The sequence below is a fragment of the Rhea americana genome, unplaced genomic scaffold (assembly GCF_003343005.1).
Source record: "Rhea americana isolate MKP2758 unplaced genomic scaffold, rheAme1 scaffold_511, whole genome shotgun sequence".
In the NCBI taxonomy this organism is placed as follows: Eukaryota; Metazoa; Chordata; class Aves; order Rheiformes; family Rheidae; genus Rhea; species Rhea americana.
The window spans coordinates 4,356-13,936 of NW_028186659.1; the positions used below are offsets into that span (position 1 = coordinate 4,356).

General features: G+C 41.7%; 1 long non-coding RNA gene across 2 annotated transcripts in view; it reads right to left on the reverse strand.

Annotated features, from left to right (window-relative positions):
• LOC146588441 (uncharacterized) overlaps positions 1 to 9,581 on the reverse strand; it is a 72,556-nt gene that overhangs the window by 3,678 nt on the left and 59,297 nt on the right. The window contains exon 3 of one of the 2 annotated variants that reach the window (XR_014897421.1): positions 4,603 to 4,833. The exons of the other annotated variant lie outside the window; for it this stretch is intronic. This is a non-coding gene — a long non-coding RNA (uncharacterized LOC146588441). Of the gene's footprint in view, positions 1 to 4,602; positions 4,834 to 9,581 lie in introns of those variants that run through there. 2 annotated transcript variants of the gene reach the window in all.

Here is a 9,581-nt window from a genome sequence, read left to right on the forward strand (position 1 = left end):
GGGGGATGGTGACGACGGAAGTTTCCATTTTAATCTTCTAATAAATCAATACTTGTAATACATTTTTAAAGCTCTGTTATTTTTTTCCAAGTTATTTTAAGAATCTAATTTTTTTTCTGTTTGGCCACTTCTTCCCCTTTGCTCTGCTTCTGCACTGGAGCTAGACAGGCAATTTTCATGCATTAACCTGATGCCTGCGTTTGGCTTTCTCAAAGAGCATTTAAGACTCCCTGTGGCTTTTGGAGAAAGGGGAAGTCTTTTTCACTGGCATAAAGCATAAGAATATTTTTAGTAGATTTTTATAACAAACTGCAAATTTTGGACCATAATCCAAATGACCATTAAATGGGCAAGGCAGCACAGATCCATCGGGAGATACGGCAGCAGACCTGCAGGGAGCTCAGGAAACAACATGGAGGCTGCATTTAGAGCTACGTGCTGGGGTATCGGCTTTATGTAAGCTCTCCTCCTATCTGCAGTATGTCTCCTTTTACCCAATAAGAGCAACTCTTCACTTTCCTAAGTGCTACTCTATTCCAAAACTGCTTAAATAAAAATAAATAAATAATAATAAAAAAACTCTTAGCCCTCTTGAATCTTGCATAAACAGTAAATTTGGGAGTTAAGTATATCTTTTTGTACTTCTGCACTTAAAGATTAGTAAATATTCTTTAAAAAGCTTTAAAGTTTTTTTTTTTTTTTAATAAGCATGGGGAGCCCCTTTAGCGTAGGGGCTAAAGTCTGAAACAAGGGGACTGGCAGAGGGGGCTCTTTGGGAGAGAGGATGCAACACTTGTCAGTCATCATATCCTTCATTTAAGACCGCATGCCAGCAAAGGAAGCTTTGTATGACACTACAGCTTCCTCCATCTGCCATTCGTAGCATTTCACGTGAAAATGCAGGAGGCTGGCAGCCTGCAAAGCTTTAAGTGCCGCATAGAGAAAGCTTGAGCATCATTTAAAACTCACTTTGCCAGGAACTTAGTACTGAGTAGATGTAACAGTTTTGATAACTGCTCTGTTTCCCAGGTCCTCAGCAAGCGCTATCTCCTATAGAAAGCCTTACATGGAGAGAGGGCCCCTGCTTATTCCCCAAAGCGATGGACTGCCTAACTGGCTGTGCTTACAAGACAGTCCTTCCAACAACAACTTCAGTGATGGCTCCCCCACAGGTGACTTGCTCTTTATGAAAAATAAATGTAAAACACTACATACTGTAATATGCATTCTCTGTCAAAAATAATTCTGAGACTGGCTGAAATCCCGTGTAGATAAGACTGAAATAAAGGCAATAGTCTGGAGAAAGCAACCAGAGCATACAATACATACACCTGCCCCCACTACTTGTTTTCCAAGTTAAGAACTTGCGGGTAGCAGGATCCCCTGCTGCTAGCTAGGCACTCGTACGGCAGGAGTGCTGGGGAAGGACCTGCCGCCTCCTCCGCTCCTCTTTGTGCTCGGCAGAGGCACGCAGTGGCTCCTCTCCAGGCCAGCCTTCTGCTGTGATCTATGCCTTATCTCCTTCAGATTAGATTACTGCAATGTGTTCCGCATGAGCTACCTGGGAATTGCAGCTGGATCACACAGGCGCTGCGTTATTAAGCGTGCTCTCCCTCTCACTGCACAATGTGCTTGCACTCTCATCTGCACTTGTTGCCCATTCGCAAGAAAAGTTTAAGGCACAGTGTCTCACTTAGAGGAGGTGGAAGTCATTGCTTCCTTCATCTGAAAAAAGAGGCTCTGACAGCACATTGACCATGACAAACTGTTGCTTTACTCTAGTCACAAACTGCCTTAATCTTGTTGACTGCCAAGGCATGCTAAGAGCTCGGTTAAAGCAGCATTCCCGCTGGGGATGGAGGACTGTGATAAAGGCTGTAATGGGGTGGGGGGACTCGATAACATTCTTATAATTTGATTTTTCATTATCTGTTCTCTGATTCTGAAGTGAAATGTCARTTGAGGTCAATCCTTTATGTAGATTTTATAAGGTAGGAGTGCTTAGAGCTTAAGGTAAAACCCTTTTGTATATAAAAATACATGACAGCATAGCTTATATATATAAGCTTGGTATATCAAGCTGTTTTTAATTTAACGTACAAAACGAAGTCAGAGCATAAAAAGTTATGTAAAACGCTCCAAACAGTTTAAGAACTATAAGACAGCTAACATTCACATGTGAATTTATCAAAGAAACAAAAATAAGTGAATTTTCATACTGAGGTACCTGGATCTCCAGTGTATCCCACAGCACCATTTCCCACTGCCACCACTGACTACTAATAGATGTTACAAGGGAAGTGGAAGAGAAGTCTCTTTTTAAAATATTTAAAAACTCAAAACTATATGGCTGATTTTAAAGGACGAAGTGAAGTTTGTAAGAACGTGCTATAAATATAGGCAAACTCCACCCTATTATCAGTTGTTGCACTACAGCAGGCATCACTGATAATATACAGAATCCTTTAAAGTGTAGTATGAAAACAAAGTACCCATAACTATATTAATTAAATATCACAAGAGCAGAGATGTCATATAGTTTGCAGCTTTTGAGGTGATGTATCGTGCTTTAAGGTACAACCCCACTGAGCTTAACGGATAAGTTCRTTCTCTCAGAATCCTGTTTTTGGCTGACTGCAGACTCTGGAGGAAAAACTTGTCATTATTATACCTTGTTCACATTCCCAAGTTTTTCTTTGCCACTGAATGCTTCACATTTTTTCCAGAAAAAAAAAAAGAAATTCAATCTTCTGACTTTGTTCATTCAGTGACAACTACTTGACCATTATCAGTTACATAAAAATTACAATCAAAAGATTAATTGTTAGGACTAATGGAAAAAATAATTCCACATGGGCTGTAATCCTGAAAATAGATCATGAGGGCTGAAAGCTAACATACATGCAAACAGTACTAAGTCAGGATAAAGCCATCAGTAATATCTATACATTCTTTAAAACAGCTTATGAGCAAGTCACCTCTCAATCCATAAAAGAAGAAAAAATAAAACGAGAATCTGTTAAGGTCAAAAACGGTTACTTGTTAAAATAAACTCTTAAAGGATCAATTTTAAAATTAATGTAACAAACTTAATAGGCTTACATGCAAATTTCCAGCAAATACATTTTGTAAACTGAGACTAAGTTCTGTAAATGAGCAGATGCACTACACTACAGTCATAATAAAGATTTAAGTGTCTGCTTTTAGTGCAAAAAAATCAACTCAGTCTTAATTGTATGGAGCCACTACAGTATTACCACAATAAAAAAATCTTCCAAATCCTACCTATTTCACCTTAGATATCCTTTTTTCCCCTCACCTCCTCATCAAAATGCTTCAGAGGGCAGAAGTACCACTACACAAACAAGATACAAGAAGGAAAATGGCCTTAAGAGTTGGAAGCCTACTGTATGACCGGCGAGAGATTTTGGGCAAAATAAAGCCCCTTCAACAACTCCCAGGATTAATGCCATCRCTCCTACCAGCAGCTGCTGTTACAAGCAGCACTGACTCTCTTAATATACACAAATTGTGCCAGTGGCAAAAGCARACAGGTCTTCCTGTTATGCCTTAAYRTTAGGCTTACCTTGTGCATCCCTTTCCCTTCGCCCACAGATCCCTGAGAAAAAAAACTTCTTCTGACCCTGAGCAGACTGACAAATGGAGATGGAGAGTCACCCTCTGTCTCTGAGGTCACCACTTCTGCTCCAGCCATAATTCAGCAATTACTCATTTACTACAGCTTTGCAGAAGCATATATCAGCAGCAGCAGGGGAAAGCAAGGATTACACCATGCCTGATCACCACCACCTCTCAGCTCCACACACCCTCTAAGCCCTCTTTTCCAGAAAGGAGGGAGTACTCCAAAAGGGCTTTACTGAGATGCAGTTTGTGGGATTGAGAACAAAAAGTAGGTAACTTATATGATGGAAGGACTCACAGTGGTCCGCTATTTGTTAGAGGGAAGATGACTTCTGAATGCACTGATGGTATCCTCTGAGGAATTCTTCTTTTTTTCTTTTTTTTTTTTTAAAAAAAAGGAAAAAGAAAAAAGCTTTCACTGCCGTTGGAAAGTATTGAACTAGCAGCACCAGGAGACTGAAATCTCCACAGAGTTAGGCATGAAGATTTCTCTAGGCACAGAAACTGTACCTGTCCCCTCAAAGTAGTATCCCTATCCTAATCCTTTCCCCTGTTACACTATTTCATGTCACGCACAGGCTCTTCACTGCACTTTTACAGCTTTTATCTAGAGGCACTTAGATCCTATGGGAATGGGCATTAGAGACTAGCTTGAAGATAGATAATACAAAAGATGACAGTGAGTTGAGGCACCTACAGGTCACACAACTAGGGTATGAAACTTATATTCACGGTGGGACAGCTAAATCTTTAAGCAAGTGTAAAGCAAGGGCAGCTAGCCTGTTTCTCTTTCTCCAAGACAGACATCAGCATGGCTGCATTCATTAACATTTCTTACCTCTTTTCCCATCCAGCCCCAGGATTTCCCATACCTTCCTCCTATTTCTTTTACAGTTACTTCAGATAAAAAGTGTTACATCTGACCCTACAGGAAGAAGAAGTGGTATCACACATCTCACAAGGTCCTGCAGCAACGACAGGGAGGGCTCTCCTCTCATTAATTCTCTGCCATTGAACTTTCGCCTTAAGACATTCAAAGGATCTGTGTACTTGATGGAAAGTATTTTAGGAAGAGCATGGATTCTCAACCTACTGATTGTCATGTCTTGGGTGCATCGCTTGGAAGTGGCTCTCCTCCAGACACAAGAAGCATCTCCATAAGCCATAGTGTAAAGTCCTAGAGCCCAATTCCTGCAACAGAGCAACAACTGGATTGAAGGACTTTGGAGCATGTCACATGAGGAAAAAAGATAAAGCAGCTGAAGGTAGACAGCATGAATCATAGCAAAAAAAAAAAAAAAAANAGAGAGAGAGAGAGAGAAAGAGAGAGAGAAAGAAAGAAATCACCTACACAGGAGAGAATTCTGCTCTGTCTTTTAATACTGCAACACTTCTGTCCTCCCATCTTCCTGTTACAAGAAGCTGATTCATGAAAATAAGGTCTTTGTATCTTAAAACCTGCTCAGCTTCTTCTGCTTATTCCTTTTACCTCCTGACAAAAAACCTGCTTCTTGCAGAAGCAGAATTAGTAGCTGTGAAAGTGATTCTGGTATTGCAGACAAAAGAATCTGAGTCCAATAAAAAGGCTGTGAAAAAGAGAAGCTGAATTCTTGAGGAAAAATGGATCACCTTTCCATGCAGATGTCCAAAGTAATAAAGGTRGAAATTAAAATAGAAAGCCACACAAATATGATTCTCTGGCAAGACTGTCTCCAACAAGGCAGAAAAGGCCATCAATAAATCTTCATTATCTGAACGGCTAAACATATCTAAACAAAAGGAGAAATTCAAATATTAGAAGAACAACTCGTCTGTTAAAATGGTCTTACATAAAACCGATTCTGCCTTGCCAGAACATGTTTTACAGAAAGGGAATTTTTCTTTAGTTCTGCTGGCCTTTTACAGGGGTTTCATTTGCTGTTTTTTCTGCCTACAGGGAAGTGGGAATTTCCAGGCTTGACAAGCTTAAATCCCCATGACATATAGTCCCAAATTTTAGAGGCAACTAAGATTTTGATTCTTACTTCACTCCCTGTTGGCTCTCTCCCTGATGCATGCAATACTTGTTTTGAATCTCGGCTGTTCCAATAGGAGAAAAAAAAAAAGGTCCCTGAAGGAGCAGTGTTAACTCTTCCAGTCACCTTGTTGCTACAGAATTCAGGCACATTAAATAGCATATCAGAAGAGACTGCAGCAGAAAGAGGTAAAAGCAGAGTGCATCAGACTAGACCAAAACCAAGAGGTCTTCTATGCTCATCTAATAAGAAGCCTGTATTTATACTGTATGTATGCAGTAGTCTAAAGGACCACTTATATATATGCTACATTAAATCTCATTAATCTCTTGCCACACAAACTGAATTCCACTTTTTTTTCTGTTGTACATAGTGATGTTTTCCTGTCCTGATGCATCAGAAGTATTGGATTATTAAAAAAAATTTTTAAAAGTACCACTGTTGTTTATTTATATACCTCTTATTACTGCCAAAAACATGGGGGGAGGGAACTACTTCAAACACAACTATTTACATAGTATTTTGAGAATCATAAAAGTATATGCAATGCTCAAAACCTCTAATTCTAAAATTCAAAAAGGCATTAATTTCTTATTTCAGTGCCCTGTATCATCCAAAAGTCATGCTCAAATTCAAGTAAAGGCAGGCGCACAAGAGCATACAGAAGTTATGACTTTAAAACACAAAAAGTTCAACTATTTAGGAGCATGACCATTTGAGGGTAGGGGAAGGAAGCATATTATTCATTCAAATCACCTAACCCAAGTGATGGCAATGCTTTAAAAGCTGTCAGATAATGGAGGTAACCAACCTGGGTTATGAAATTAGCATTTGGTTTCGTAAAGTCTGTACAGACCTATCTTTAGAGAGTCCAACACACAGTAAAATCGTAAGTAGTTTCTGTCTCAGGGTTCAATGTATCTTCCAGTTGCCTACTGAAGTTCAGCAACTTTACGTTTCAACTGACAAAGTCTCTGCTTATATTGGGCTGTTGTCATCCTTCTTGACGAGATTACATTTTGCAGTGTGGAATCCAAACGGTGCTCACATTTGTCCTGAAGAGGTGATTAGAAATGAAGGGCAACTATTTTAAAAAGTGCTCAGAGTAATTAGATCTGAATAAAATGCTGCCAGTTCCATCAAGGCTCTGAAAACAAGCTAAGAACTTCTTAAGACATCACCAGCAAGCACAGAAGCCTGAGCAAGCATGATCCGTGGCAACTTATCAACTCGGTGAGTCTCCATTGTTTTTAGCCAGTTTTGGAAATAGCCTATGCCCACAGAAAAGAAAAATGATATCCCAACACAAACTCCTTTGCAACCAGCAGAAGCATTCTGGTGGTCTGCAATCCTCTGGGCGGTCCCCAAATACCCCAGCTGAACGCAGGACCAATGAAGAGGACCAATGCTATCTACAGTGGTGGAGAAAGCATCTTCCCAGCAGACACATTCCCTAGGGTAATTGAATATGGTTCAGGAAACCCCCCTACCAAGTCATGGCCAAGCCACTCCACAGCAAGGGAAGGTGGGGGTGAGAGAAGGGATGACTACTCTCTCTTGAAACCAACAATACTTCAAACTCTTATAGTGTGATTCATTCCACGAGGCCGAAGATCAAGGTGCCAGCTTAATATTGATGGAAAAGGGTAGTCACCCTATTTATAATCAGCTTGCATTATCTCATCTCTAGAAACAATAACTCAGCAAGTAGCCTTAGGTGATAAGTAGGGGTTTTCCTTATTAGTACTTTTCATTAAGAATGAAGAGAAGGTTTTTTTTTCTAAAAAAAAAAAAAGGCGGGTTGGGGGAAAGCAGCAGTGGTTGCAAGAACCAGAATATCTTAATAGAAAGGGGGAAGAACCAATTAATGCTTTCAGCTTGTTCCCCTTTATCACTGTCTGGAAATTCTGCTCTGCTACAAGCATCTCCTGCTTAGGGCTTTTTGAGAGACCCTTGCACATCCTCACTGATTACTTCCCCTACTCAAGGAGACAGACTGTCCTTTACCCTAAATGCTTTTATCCTCTTGATGAGGTCTCTTACCCAGCTGGATCCTGCCTCCTTCTCCCACTGCAATCTCTGAGCCTGAGAGAAGACACCTGGGGACCTTTCACTTTGCTTACGAAAGAGATTTAATCCTTTCATATCCTAGCATGGGGTTGAAGTGAGGCACTCCTCCCCTATCCCTGAACACCTATGGTTACAGTCCTGGGTAAGGGTTGTCACCAGCTGAAGAGAAATCAAAGTAAAGGGTTTTCTCCACTGTTTTCTGTTCTTTCAGGAGTCATTTAAAACAGGTGTAGATAAAGAACTGAGGACAATCCTGCCATACCAGAAGAAGCTGATGAGGCTTAAAATCTCCTCTCTATCTAATCTTAGCCAAATCACATCCCTGATGTCCTCTGCCCTCAATTCTGTGTTGTGYATTTCCCTCATTCCTTCCCACTGCCCAAGCTGAGATGCACAGCATTCAGTTACCCCTGGTTACCCCACTTCTGCCTTCCACGTGGCCAGGGCAAACTGTATGAGCCTTAGAGGAGGAGGACTGCTAAATCCTTGACTTCATCCTCAGAGGGGGCTGAGGGGAGATTTCCAGCTTCGCTTCCCAGCTAAGCCAGGTCATGACTCACACAAACCAACAGACAGCACTTAGCATAGACAATGATTTTTATCTTCAAAGTACTTTACAAACTAACAAATCCTTACTTCCCCTTGGAGACAAGAAAGGAAAAAAAAAAAAGAAAAAAAAAACTAAACATCAGAACTGTGGGAGGGAGCAGAGATGCAAACAACCCCCTAAGCCTTTTAACATCAGAGCAGGGGCAGAAGAAAGGAAATTCTGTTGTGCAGCAGATTTTTCTTTACACCAAAGACCTGACTTCAAATCCTCTTTCAGATTACTACTGAAGTTACAGTAGGGCAGACACCCTCAAACTGCGGTCAGCAGGTCCTTTCCCTGAGGGCCGTAGGACTGAGTACCGGCGAGCCAGGCGGTAAGTGGGTGTCTTCCAAGAATCCACTTGCCTGTTCAGACTGCAAAAGTGCCGCACAATTAATTATACGTCTGCGCTACAAAAGATCAGCTCTATAACTGCAGGGGGTGCTATTCATCAGCCTTGAAACGCACCGGCGGAGGACAGGCAGAGTCCAGCAGTTGAAATAAAGAAATAAACAAACACAAAAGCAGGAGAGGCTACGGGTCATTAGGGCTGAAGTGCAGTGGCGGGACCAGCGGGACCTCGGACCGGAGAGCTGCACAGCACCATAACCCGCCAGGAAGAGCCGAGTGCCACTTTGCCAAGGAGCTCCGGGAACCAGAGCAGTGGAGAAGCCGCTGGCCATCAGGGTGAGGTGCATGAGCAGAGCCTGTGGCAGCAAGGAGCCTGCCTGACACCTGCGTGCACTTCTTGTCTCAGCCCTCCCGTTTGGAGGGTGCAACAAAACATCATGTTGTTAGCAGTAAGAGCCCACTTTGGGGTGGCCGCACCACAGAGGCATGCTTGAAAGGACCCTCCTGCTCGGATGCCTTCCTTTGAAGTCCCTGTTCCCCAGCATGGGCATTTAGCAAGTGTGAATGCAACATAGTGCATCCTTCCACTGTCACTATCCACTATCCTTCCTCCTCTAGACACACACACTAACACAAAATGACGGCTTCCTCAACAGACTGAACGAGCAAAGCCCTCGCGCCGATCCTTAATTGTCTGTGTTTTACTCTCTCGTTCCAGTCATATTATATCACAAAACTCAAAGCAGCCCACCCACTGCCCTGTCTTTGTCCAAAATCTCAAATGAATGGTAAATTGGACACAGGAAAAAAAAATGAATGGTAAATTGGACACAGGAAAAAAAATGCTGAAGAAGAAGGGAGGGGCAAGCTAACCCCCCCCTTTTCCTCCACACCCCCCCTTTTTTTTTTTTTTT